The sequence below is a fragment of the Scardinius erythrophthalmus genome (genome assembly GCF_964197995.2).
Source record: "Scardinius erythrophthalmus genome assembly, chromosome: 16".
Classification (NCBI taxonomy): domain Eukaryota; kingdom Metazoa; phylum Chordata; class Actinopteri; order Cypriniformes; family Leuciscidae; genus Scardinius; species Scardinius erythrophthalmus.
The window spans coordinates 2,636,440-2,650,137 of NC_138236.1; the positions used below are offsets into that span (position 1 = coordinate 2,636,440).

Here is a 13,698-nt window from a genome sequence, read left to right on the forward strand (position 1 = left end):
TTCATGTAAAATAATGGCATTTTTTAATAAATAAAAAATGAAGTAATTTTTGAGTTTGACAACAAACACACCAAAAAACACAGCTATAAAGCACAGTTCAAAACATAATAATAATTAATAATTTCAGAACATTGACTCTCAGTCTTTATTCACTTTTTTATCATTGTTTCTCAATGGAATTAATAAAAGTATAGAGTATAATAGTTCTAATAGGGGCTGTTAAATAACAGATACAAGATTAAAATAATATCAGATTTGTCTAATTTTAAATAAACTAAAATTAACTTTAGCTATGGTTAAATAAATGTTCAGTGATATCTTCCAAAGATTTTTTAATTTTGGCGCAATTTCTTCTCTATATTTTGTTGATATGGCAACTAGTAAATACATTAAGTTTCGTCATGCTGGCATGTGTGGAAAGTTTTAAACCAGTGTGTTACGACGAGCCCTGTGTTCGTGTATGTTGCTCCTACAATGCAGGAGGAGAAATAATAATAAAAATAGACACAAATAAGAAAGTTGTTGATATAAAATGAATGTGGAAAGTTGCTAGAAAAGAAAAGCGCGAGTGCATATTGAGATCTTTTGATTGGCCAAACACACATGAACAGAACTATCTGACTAGTTGAACTATAATGACTTTTAAAATGTTAATGATGTATTGAACTAAATGCTGAACTTAAACTGTCCCGGCGGTTTTCATTTCAGAAATATGGTCACAACGTCCTGCCAAGTTCAAGACTGTTTATAATTTAAGAGGTAACTTTATAGGTGGCAAAGTGGGAATGGGACAATTACAGAAGGTGTGAGGGAAAATATTCCAGAGATGGAACAAATGATGGCAGATGTGCACATACCTTCCCGGAAAGAGTTCAGGAAGAAGCCACTTCTTTTGTCTCGGCTGTTTATCTTCTCTACAGGTCCTTTTATAGTGATCCAAGCATCCCAAAAAATCCTGTTAAAGAAGGAATATTTCCTCGTATGTGTGTCTGGCAAACCTAGCGAAGACAAAAATGAAATATTAATGATGATGATTTGGAAAGTATAATAATATGCAAGCATGTACCCTCATTTTTTTCTTCTAGTATTAAGTATTTATCTGTCTCAAACACATATTTATGAATATTTAATATGTAAATGTAAATATATTTATTAATATTTAAATGTGTTTTAAATAATAATATTTTACACTGTAAATATGCATGTTTTATATAATTTGTATGTATAATTTAGCTTATAAATATGTATGAATTAATGCATATGTACCCTCATTGATATTGTCAGTATTTATCGGGCTCAAAACAATTGCATAAAATTATAATTCACATTATGTAAATATACATGATTGCATATTATGATGTTTACATATTATAAATGATATAACACATTTACATTTATAAATGACATTATACTGCATGTACAGTATGTATACACACACACACATACATGTATATAAATAAACTTTTATGTTAGATGCGATTAATCACGTTTAATCGAATAGATAGACGGATGGACGGATGGATGGATAGATGGATGGATAGATGGATAAACGAATAGACAGATGGATGGATGGATGGATGGATGGATGGATGGATGGATGGATAAACGAATAGACAGATGGATGGATGGATGGATGGATGGATGGATGGATGGATGGATGGATGGATGGATGGATGGATAAACGAATAGACAGATGGATGGATGGATGGATGGATGGATGGATAAACGAATAGACAGATGGATGGATGGATGGATGGATGGATGGATGGATGGATGGATGGATGGATGGATGGATGGATGGATAAACGAATAGACAGATGGATGGATGGATGGATGGATGGATGGATGGATGGATGGATGGATGGATGGATGGATGGATAAACGAATAGACAGATGGATGGATGGATAGACAGATGGATGATAGATAGATAGATAGATAGATAGATAGATAGATAGATAGATAGATAGATAGATAGATAGATAGATAGATAGATAGATAGATAGATAGATAGATAGATAGATAGATAGATAGATAGATAGATAGATAGATAGATAGATAGATAGATAGACAGATAGATAGAGGTGGGTGGGCTGATGGATGGATGGATGGATAGATAGACACACACATATACATCCGTTGCTGTTCATTGGATTAACCATTTAATTTCTAAAAAATAAACAAGCGAAGCATACGCACTTACTGATTTTATTTAGAAATGCAGTTGAAATACAGATCAATTATTTTTCCATTGTGTGTTTGCACAAAGCCTTCTCTGGCGAACTGTCCTTCAGTAAAGAGAGCGGACGCTCTGAGGTCAATTATCTGCAGTCTCCGCTCTCTCTCTCCGACAGAAGATCGATGAGCGCTCCTGTCACACACTGCTCTCTGCACAACCCCAAGATCTGGGGACGACAACAACTTGTGTTTTCTCTAAGCTGATTGCAGTGAACTACCACACACACACACGAATCCCACCCCGTCTTACCTTTCCCTTCATCGAAACATCTGCATGACTCGAGGGTTAGGTTACGGTGGGACCGACGCTCCCGTCGCCCTGGGAAATGAAGAGCAGAGACGAGTATCTCCAATCAGTCCATCCATCCATCAGCTCAGATCAGATCAACTCAAGATCAAGATCAGACCGTTCCTACTTTTAAGATGATAAGGCCTGCTGGCACTCGCTGTGCACTTCCTCAGGCTAATCAATGCATCCCTGTTAAAAATAGAACAAAAAAATAATTTATAGCCTATAAAATGCCATGGAAGAACATTTATTAAAACCAGAAATAGTTTAGTGACTATTTAAATACATGTGCACATACTGTACTGTTCAAAGGTTAGGGGTTTAAAACTAGTTTTTCCATTTTTTTGAGTCTCTTCAAAAAGTATTTGATCAAAAATACAGAAAAAAACAGCAATATTGTGAAATATTTTTACAGTCTGAAACAAATACTTTTCTATTGGAATATTTTATGAAATATAATTTATTCCTGTGATCAAAGATTCATTTTCAGCATCATTACTCCAGTCTTCAGTGTCACATGATGCCAAAAGAACGGCATTTATTTCAAACTGAAATATTTTGTAACATAATAAATATTCTTTCTGCCACTTTTGATCAATTTAATTAGTCTTTTCTTAACAAAAGTATAAAGAAAAATCTTCTGAATGTAGGGGTCACTTGCATATTGTCCTGATGTTAGTTTGATTGCTACTATTTCTCTCCTCATTTGTAAGTCGTTTTTGATAAAAGCGTCTGCTAATTAAATCTAATTACTGTAATTTAATTACTTATCCCTTGAAAAAGTAAAGTAAGGGTATTAAGTAAAGTCTTTATTTTTCTGCAATTTAATTAACAGTTACTTCTCATGTAATTGCATTAAATACTGTAAGGACTACAACAATTCTATATAAAATAGTGGATTTAACATCAAAATTGAATGTTAAAATGTATGTTTTTAATATAACCTCCCTTTACACACGTTGCTCAGTTCAGGAATAACTTATGTTATTATATATTGTTTATTTGAAAGAACAAAAAGGGCAGTTTCATGTCTATCCTTGTGTTGTTCAACTGGTCGAGGCTGATATGGGATTTAGACAGTAATTATAAGTAATCCAATAATTTTAAGAGAGAGAATTAGTAATCTAATTACACGGTTGAAGATGTAAGCAGCTAGTAATTAATCACTTTTTTTAGAGTAACTTCCCCAACACTGACTGTACACTTTATTAAATATGTATTATCATATATAAAGTATTAATTTCTTTAAAAATAAAAATAAAAAAAACACAACGGATCAAATGATTGGGTTCAGTAAGGTTGCTTTTTTTCCAGCAAGGTCATTTTAAATTGATTAAAAGTGACACTATATATATATATAATTAAACTAGTACCGAGGAATCTTCAGCCCTCTGGCAATCTAGATTTCGTGAGTCTTGTGTCAGGACTGGATTAGCTGACCTCGCAGCTTTGGATCTCGAGGGACTTGGCACAAACTCTTCTGGGAGTAAAAGTCTCTCTTAATTCATCTTAAATCCCGCTGACAACTAAACTTGGCACAAATGTGAAAAGCCGACACTTCTAGAGTTTCGCAGCGGAAATGAAGTTGAACCTGAGGTGAAGCACACACAATAGTCAGCGCTCGAGTCAATGAGGAGAAACTGGCAAAACGGCTCTAAAAATCTGAAGCTGAAAGTCTGATGTTTGCTCGGCTACTCGATAAGAAATGAGTTCCGCGCGGTAAATATACCCTGAATTAATTGCAATGGGGAAAAAGCTCTTTGACTAATACAAAATTCATTTGCAAGTTTATAATTACTACACATGGCAACAAATCTTTCCATTTACACAATATAATTTCAGTAATGTTACTGGAGACTAATGATGCTAATTTATGGACTACATTAAGTTATTTAACAGACTGAGGGGACAAAAGGCCTCAAACATTGATTTGCATCACTTATATGTTTGACAGGGTTTGGAAACAAAGACAAAGCCTTACAATGTGTCCAGACCAGCTAAAGGGCAGCCGCACTTACAAAAACAACACATATACCTGTAATTCTCCAAACTAGTCCATTAGGATGAAATAAAAGATGATTTTATGTTAAAAAAACACACAGTTCATGACATTTCTATTAGCAATTTACAGCTAATGGCTCTTTTGCTAATGGGCCCCGCAATATTAGACACACACATTCCTCAAGAGCGATTAAAAGCAAACATTTGTGACGCTCAGCGGCTCAAATGTACATTTTCTAGGAGGGCGTGATGAACGTTGAACGGGATTTCCACCATCTCCCCCGCAGGACGGACTCAGAAACGCATACAGACACATGCATTCATTATTCAAAGCCTCGAGACCCAGTCTAAGCCTGATAAATGTGTGTTTGAACTTTCCCCGCGCTCTCCAAGCCATTTAGCAAGAGTAAAGAGCACCATCATCGAAGATATCATCTACTTTATCTCTCGGATGTGTTATCCGTCTGTCTCTGAACACAAACCTGATCCTCTCTATTGAAGAAGAAAGATACTGAGCTTTTAGGTTCGTTTAGATCAGACGTTTAATTTGACGGGACGTGTCCAAATACCTCCTCATCTCTTAAAACAAACACGATTATACAATGACTTGCTCTTTTTCACTTCCAAAAACTGTCAATTTAACTGTATTTTACTGTAAAATTTATATAGTTTATAGTTTATAGTTTATATATTTACAGTTTCAATTTACCATATATAGTACGGAATCTTTCTGTTAACCAATTAACAGTTTTTCACCGTAGCATTTTTACAGTCTTTTACCGTTAAAATAACTATCTTTTGGATCAAAATATGCAAACTGTTCCCTCTAGGTCCACATGAGAACATTATCTGACATTGTAATATTCAGCTCTGGCAGCGTCTTTTATATAAAGCCCCATAAAGAGACTTTATCCCCACAACTGGCCCTTATAAACTTTAAGACCTCTATCTTAAATTGTTATTCGGCACACTTAAAAGAAACCCAAGCATGTGTTGAGAAGGAAACCCTTTGATGCAGTGGTTTTTAATTATTTATTTCTATTAAGCAGTCTCCAGTCTCCCTGTATCGCAAAACTACAAAGGCAAATGTCTGGCATTGCTTATATCAGAAGTAAAACTAAGTGCTTTACATTTTAGATAAGCTGAGTAATTTATAAACAATCTAATCAATACTCTAACTGATGTCAGGAGCATAGTAGAAACATGCACACACATAAAACATGTATAAAAGATCATCTAAACATATAGGGCTGCCCTCAACTAATGATTTTAGTTGACTCATTTAAGCGATTAGTTGACTAAACGTGCGATTATATTTATTAGTGTAAATAGTGTAACTAGTGTCATGAAGGACAATGTTTAGGTTGTCCACGTGATGTAAAAGAAAACTTTCAATGGTGGACAGGGTCATCATAGGCACTGACATGCCGCAGTCAGAGCCTGTCTACAGAGAGCCTGGCCACTCCCTATTGAGTCCTATTGTACCGAATGTTGGTTGTAGTTCCACCAGAGCTCCACTGGGGGCGATCGCCCATGAGTGCAGAATGAATGGGAGTCTATGGAGCTAGACGGCTAAATTGGTCTCTTTCACCCGATTGCCGTTGAGAAATCTCAGATTTGATTGTAGGTTTTGCAAGTTCAACATGGGTTATAGGATTTTGAGGGGTATAGCGCCATAGACCTCCATTCATTCTGCACTCGTCCTGTGAGCGCCCTCATGTGGAGCCAGAGTGGAACTGCAACCAGTTCAGAAGCCGGAAGTTTACTGAGAGTGGAACTTCTCCCCTCATTAGACATTCTCTGCCACAGTAGATCTTCTGTTAGTTCGGACCAGACGGGATAGCCTTCATTACTCGTTACTTCATTGCTCTCGTACATCAAACCTGTCGCGTGTCGGTTTATGGGTTGTTCCTCCTCGGACAACTTTTGGTAAATTCTCCCTATTGCTGACCGGGAGTGACACACAAGCCTTGCCCTTTCAGAGATACTCTTAGCCAGTTGTCAAAGTCCCTCAGATCTTTATTCCTGCCCATTTCTCCTGCATTCAACTAGCGGTGGAACGGATCTCAGTTGATCCGTGATCCGTACGGACCAGGCCCCGTGTGACTCGCGGATTAACTGCTAAATTTAACCATCATAGAATGAAAGTTTATAATTTGGACGTGTTTTGTCTTGTCAATTTACACATTCAAGCAATTTTAAACGCAGAAGAAGAGGCGAACATCGGGACACGCGCATTATCTGTGCGCACAACCGCACGCAGAGAGAGAGAGAGAGAGCTCTCGAACACCGAATTGATTCCTCTATCACGTTTCCTTGCCCTTGAACGGACACATAAACAAAATGATGGCAAAATACCCGTCTAAATGCCAGCCTCATCAAGTACTCTCTCATTTATGTCATAAATAAACAGTTGAGAAAGAAACCGGATGTTTGTCTGTTTTTTCGGTCTGCGCAGTCAGTCTTAAAGTGACAGCAGCCTAATATTCCTACTGTTGTCTGTGTTATTAAAATGAATAAAACAACAAAATACAGCTTTAACAAAGATGAAACTACATTTAATTTCTACAGTGAACAAATTGTGTTATTTTACATTTAGGCTTAATTATTCATTTCTGTACCTACTGTTAGACTTTGTTATTTAGTATTTATTTCTGCTTGTGTAATTTGTGTATTTGTTCTTATTTTATTACTGTCTGTTCACTTGTTTTAAATAATGTGTGAACTTTATCAGTTAGGCTAGTTTTTGATGTAGCCTAGTAGCTATCGGAGAACTTCAAGTGAGCTTTAAGTAATAAATGAAAAGCACAGTTGTTTTTGCTGATCCGAAAAATGATCCGATCTGTGGCTCAAAAAACGTAAATGATCCGAACCGTGAATTTTGTGATGCGTTCCACCACTACATTCAACACACAGGCTGTGTCCGATAACGTATAGCTGACGTGTTGCCTTGCTGCCTTATAGCCAATGACTTTGTGCACAAAGACACCTCACGAAACTGATGTCGGACAGACTTCTGAGGCAGCATAATGGTTTTATGATCTACAGCAAAATAGAGTGAGCTTTGGTGAAAACTAAGTGAAGATTTAATTACTATGATAGTAATTTCTCACTAGAAATGACAAAACGTTGGTCAAAAACGTACATTTACACACAAACTGACCAGCAACTGCAGCTTTCAGATGCCATTGTTCTTTATTTAGCTCAACTGTCACAGAATGGAAAGCACAGGATTGTGGGATATCAAAGGCAGGGAAGGATTCATCTATACCGCCTTCAAAAATCGATCAGATGAAGGTTATCAGATATAAGTGAAGTGAACATTGGATTCGGACGTGCCTTGATGCCTTCTTGGAATGAGTTCTCGGAAAGGCAGCATTTTTAAAGTCTCCCTGTGGAGAAAATCCAGCTTTTAATGTTGTTTATATGTCTATGTGGTGTTTTTAATCTGCTTTAAGTCAAACCATGTGTAAATTCATAAGTCGACAGCATTGCTGAGTATTTCCTCCTTAAAACTGCAGTGAACCAAAGACAGTCTCAAAAACACGCTTTGAAATCGCTGGTGTTTCTGACGTCACAAACTACCTTGTAACCAATCAGATCAACGTGTGATCGTCAACCAGTGGATGAGCTGAGTGAGTGAGTGGAGGCGGGGCTCATTTGCGTATTCATAGAACCGCTAATACTATAGGCGAGGGTGTCGAGTTACATTCAAGATATTTTAAGGCATAAATCATTTTTTTCAAGGAAAAAACTTTTAAATCTATAATTTTGGTGATCAAATATGAGTTTCAAGGGATAAAAATATTGACTACAGGGGGACTTCAAATTTTCAGACGTATCCATAGATTACAAGAACTGATTTGCTTTCCATCTAATCAAACCCAGACCTTAATATGAAGCCTTGTTAGGAGATGATCAATAATATTCGCTTCACCTCATCAGTGTATATGTATAATGTATTTATACATTACACTGGGTCAAGTATTCAGTTTTTAATTACACTGAAATATATATCATATATGCTATATATATATACAGTATATATACAATATATATCATATATATGCGTCTAACGTCAGTAGGCGGCACACTAGGGTTTGGAACAGAGCCATAGAGACATGTATGATGCACAATATGAGAGCTAACCGTGGTGTATACTCCATATCTTTAGCTATTAGCATTTCCACTGTCCACTTTTGACTGCATTTCATTCTTATAAACATGTCAAATCCACGGACGAGAATGAGATTTTGGCCAACATCAATAAATAGCGCAGTGAAATGTCAGCAGAGCCCTCATATGACCCTGAAACAGGAATCTGTTGGTGTTCTGACTCCATCAGCAAACCATTCTCACGTTATTGGAATTGTGCTGGACTGTAAAATAAATGCCCCCATTTTGAGCAAAATGAGATTTCTATTTATTTATTTATTTTCAAATCCATTCTTCACTTGAGCACAGGCCGGCTGATGGCTTTACTTGGTGGAGAAGAAAATAACAGTTGCCAATCAGTTTACAGAAGTTGTGCAATGAAATGGGTTTTAAAAGAGTAAAAGCTGCAAGTGCACTACTGTTATCCTGCTGTACCTGGGCTGCAATTTAAGCATTTGGAGAGTGCCATAATGAGGCCATTATTTTAAATTAGATTTCCTTTTTTATTCACAAATTTAGTTGCGATTTGGTCATGTGAAAGTTCAAAAGGCAAGACAGATGGATTATAGCTTTGCAACAGTGATGCATTTTCATCAGCTTCCATCGAACAGACTCAACAAAAGCAAATAAACATATTGGAAAGTTGTTAAGTTTTAATTTAGTTCAGAGAATCATGACTTTGGCTCCAATGCGCTACTGCTCTCTGCTGGATAAACATTACACTGTCTCTAAAATGTCCTTTTTAGTTTAAAATGACAAACCCACCAAAAAAAGAAAGTTCCTTAAAAATGCTGAATATCAAAACACAATATAAAAGCTTGTTTCATTTATTTTTAAGAAATGCTGTTGATAATGCTGTTGCCGCTTTATTGTTGTGAGATGTGTCTACAGTCTGTCGTTAATGCGATAAACTACACCTGTTGTAATTGAAAATTGATTATTTGTGTATGCCATGTATTTTTGCAGCAGTCACTTACTTTGATGTCTTAAATTTCCAATGAAATACATTTGTATGCAGTACTGTAAAAAAAATATGATCAATAAGTTGTAAGGACCATCCATTGGCCCAACGACGGAATCCAACGGCCTGGCGAAGGTTTAAAGCGTGTATGTCTTTTCAGCGATCCAGTGAAGTTCACTTAATTTATTGGAACTTATTTTAGTATTACTTTAGCTCTATGCGTAATCTGACTCCAATTTCAAATGATAATCAAATTTAGATCGTATTTCTGATTAGAAAATAATCATAAATATTGATTATGAATTAATTTAGATCTTTGATTACTCTGAGTATCCCATACTTTCAGTTATTAATTCATTATGGACCCGAATGCCGCTTAGAGATCACGTCGGCCAAATCGTGTTTCTCACGGACACAAACCAGTTAATTCTGATTTCAGTCAGAGGATGTAGAGTTTGCTAATACCCCTAAAGTCGGTTGCCTACTGCTCACTCGAACTAGAGAGTGTAGTTTTATTTAGCCACTTCCATACAACTTGCTGAACCAGTGATAGACAGAAATCACAAGGTCTTCAGATGACGTGCCTACTGCTCCGTTCATACATGCGCCTTAAGTTTGACCTACCTTAACTAAGATTTGCGGTAGCACCAGCCTCCTTAATATATTAAAAATAATGATTTCAGAATACTTCAGAATAAATCAAGATGTAACATTTATTTGTCAGGTAAAAATGTATCATGCCAATTACAGAAGTAAATGATTAAAAGCCAATTCAGAAAATACATGACATCATTTACTCAAAGATGACTCTAAAAGTAAGCAATTTTCTCCTGACAAAGACACACAGCAGAAACCAGAAAGCACTGAAACATTACTGTGGGGGATGATCCTGGTAAAAGAGTCCCAAAGATTGCTCTGTCCCCTCACCTTAAATACCAGACCAGAACAACAGGGGTTATACAAATGTTGTTTAGAGTTGTTTGGGCCAATCCATGTACCCCAGGGGGGTAGCACCTGGTTTCTTGAGATATCTTAAAGAGATATCAGCCAGAGAGGAGATACAGGATTCTACTAAGTTCTCAATCTTTCTCATTAAACCAATGACTGCAATGAAATTAAGACCATTTTACCAATCGCACTGAGACCCTTAAAATGATACCAAACATGAAAAGGAAAAAACAACACATTCACAAGATATGCGATATATAGACATTCTTAATTTAACTTTCAGTGACTTGAGGAGGGAGAAGAGAAGGGAGAGGGGGGATGAGTTGAAGTCAAACAAAGGGACAAGGAGATAAGTTTGGGCAGGACAAGGTTCTGTGCTCTGTCTTTGCTATCTGGTGTCCAGGGGGCATTTTATGGCATTATTGCAGGGTGAGTTTTGTTTTAGCAGGAAAATCAGTTCTTACAAAGTTATGACAAGATATGTTTTTACATTACTTTAACTCATCAAAATAAGTTTAGCAATTTTCAACTTTTTTTTAATTTATACAAGATTCAACTCATTTTTTAAGTCAGTTTGATGAATTCAAGTTGTAATGAAATTAAACATTCAAGTTGATTGAACTTAAATTTAATGATGCAACTTTTTTTTTCTTTTTTTTTTTTTACAGTGTACCATTTCAGTCCATCTCTAACTTCTGTTAAAAAAGGAAAGTCGTGATAAAAAAAAGTTCTTATAATGAAATTACATTTTATCTTTAATCAAAACATTTATTCAGTTTGTGTTTTTAAGTAACACATTGGAATTCATATTATACATTGAAATCACTTTACCTTAAACACTGGAATCCATCAAATCTGAAAATTGAAAATATTGCACATATTCCTCTATTTCACACTCACCAGAGCAGAAATGAGATGCTCCGTCACGGTAACAGCACATAAAAAGCCATTTCAAAACAAACAAACGTATGCCTGGATAAAATAATGGTTTCACTCAGGAGGCTTTACTGAAACAATCATGAATCAAATACGCTTTCAGGACAAAAAGTTAAAAAATCATCACTACAATGCAAAAAATCTTCATGATTAATATGAAACATTATAAACATTTCACATCACAGTAATTTCTATTGTAGTGTCTTTGCTACAATACAATTATGCTGCTTAACTTATCATTAATAATAATGGGAATTACAGAAAAACTCAGAAAATTGTGGGGAAATTTTCACTTAATTGCCCATAAAAATAAGGTCTGATTAATTTATGCAAGATTCTTAAAAAATATGCTTAATTTTTTTTGCAAAATGTTCTTTCTTACTATGCATAATTTGTGGGGTGCAATGTGACCTGAACATGTGGACTAAATTATATTAATTATATGTGATCCTGGACCACAAAACCAGTCACATGGGTCAATTTTCTGAAATTGAGATTTATACATCATATGAAAGCTGAATAAATAAGCTTTCCATTGATGTATGGTTTGGTAGGACAATATTTGGTCGAGATACAATCTTAGGATGCAAAACAAAATTAAACATTGAGAAAATCGCCTTTAAAGTTGTTCATTTATGTGCGCGATTGTGTTGCATTCACTCACAAAAATAAATATTTTATACATTTACGGTAGGAAATTTGCTAAATATCTTCATGGATCATGATCTTTACTTAATATCCTAATGATTTCTTGCATAAAAGAAAAATCGATCATTTTGACCCATACAATGTATTGTTGGCTATTGCCACAGATACCCATGTGACTTGGTTTTGTGGTCCAGGGTCACATATTTGGGAATAAACTATATTTGATTAACATATTTGTCATATTGTCAAGATGTTAGAAAGCCTGCAAAAGGCTTTCAAACCCGAACGCTCAACATGACTGACAGGCGGAAAGTGCCTCAAACTCCTCTGATTGGCTGAACAATAATGTCAGAGCGTCAGGTTGAGCTTTAGAGAGTCTCGTTCTGTCACAGACAGGTGTGATTTCTCAGGACACATATTTCACTGGCTCCTGTCAGGCAAGTATAGGTACATTTTCTGCAAGCTGATCCATAAAAACTCCCTTCCAGCACTTTCATGTTGGAGTTGTTTGGAGGGGGAAGAGGCATTATCTCATAAAATCAAGTAACAGCGACAGCAGTGACAGATTCATTCCTCCCGAGAGACAACAGAGCAAAGTCTCCCTGGTAAGAAGCTTTCATTTCTCTTTCCAAAGAGCCACATTACCGTCAACGCCTGCTTTTATCCTGCAGACGAGAGGAACAAGCTCCCGCTGATGTGTTTGTCTTGAGTTCAAGCGCTTGTCGCCACTCAATCAAAGCCTGTGCGCCAGTCACTATTAAATTGAGAATGACTTTTATGTTACAATTGATTTTTTGTGAACTGAATTTGAATTGAAGTGGCCAATCAGGATTCAGAACTGTAAGTGCAGATTAGAATTTAAGGAAGTAGAATTAAAATGGAATTAATTCAAATAAATGCATGACTTCTATAAGTGCACTGTCATTTTAAATAACACTTTTTACAATAAAAACTTAATTTTATACTATAATTTACCCTTGAACTTGCTATTCAATACACAACATATATATGGCTATTCCAGATTATATTCAGAATTAATGTTTAAAAATAATTAGCCTATATTAAGGTATATGTATCTTACATTTTGTTGCAAAACAAATAATGACATTATTCATTTGAACTAATTAAGTGCATTTATTCCCTGATATGCAGAATATATTAAAGAACTGATTATGCATTTAGTTTACTTTGGTCAGTCTCTTTTATTAACTTTAATACTGTCAAAAAGTTTACTAATATTAATGTCCACCGCATGGTTTTCAGATACATTTATAATATGAATATAAATATTGACAAAGAAATTTGAATTGATTAAATTATATACTGTATCTATTTGTATCTATTTAATTAATATATAATTAAATTAAAGTTATTTATTTATTTAATTCATAGAATTAATAAAAATTGTATATATTTAGTAATTTATTCATTATATATATATAAAATTTGATATATGTATTCATTTATTTAATAAATTATGTATGCATATATATATATATATATATATATATGACAGTGTTGTAG

General features: G+C 35.2%; 1 protein-coding gene across 1 annotated transcript in view; it reads right to left on the reverse strand.

The window, feature by feature from the left end:
• znf385d (zinc finger protein 385D) overlaps positions 1 to 968 on the reverse strand; it is a 284,480-nt gene extending 283,512 nt beyond the window's left edge. Inside the window, exon 1 of the mRNA XM_081389153.1 lies at positions 858 to 968. The gene's annotated coding sequence lies outside the window, so the exon portion shown is untranslated. The remainder of the gene's footprint in view (positions 1 to 857) is intronic.
• Between the last annotated feature and the right edge of the window lie 12,730 nt (positions 969 to 13,698).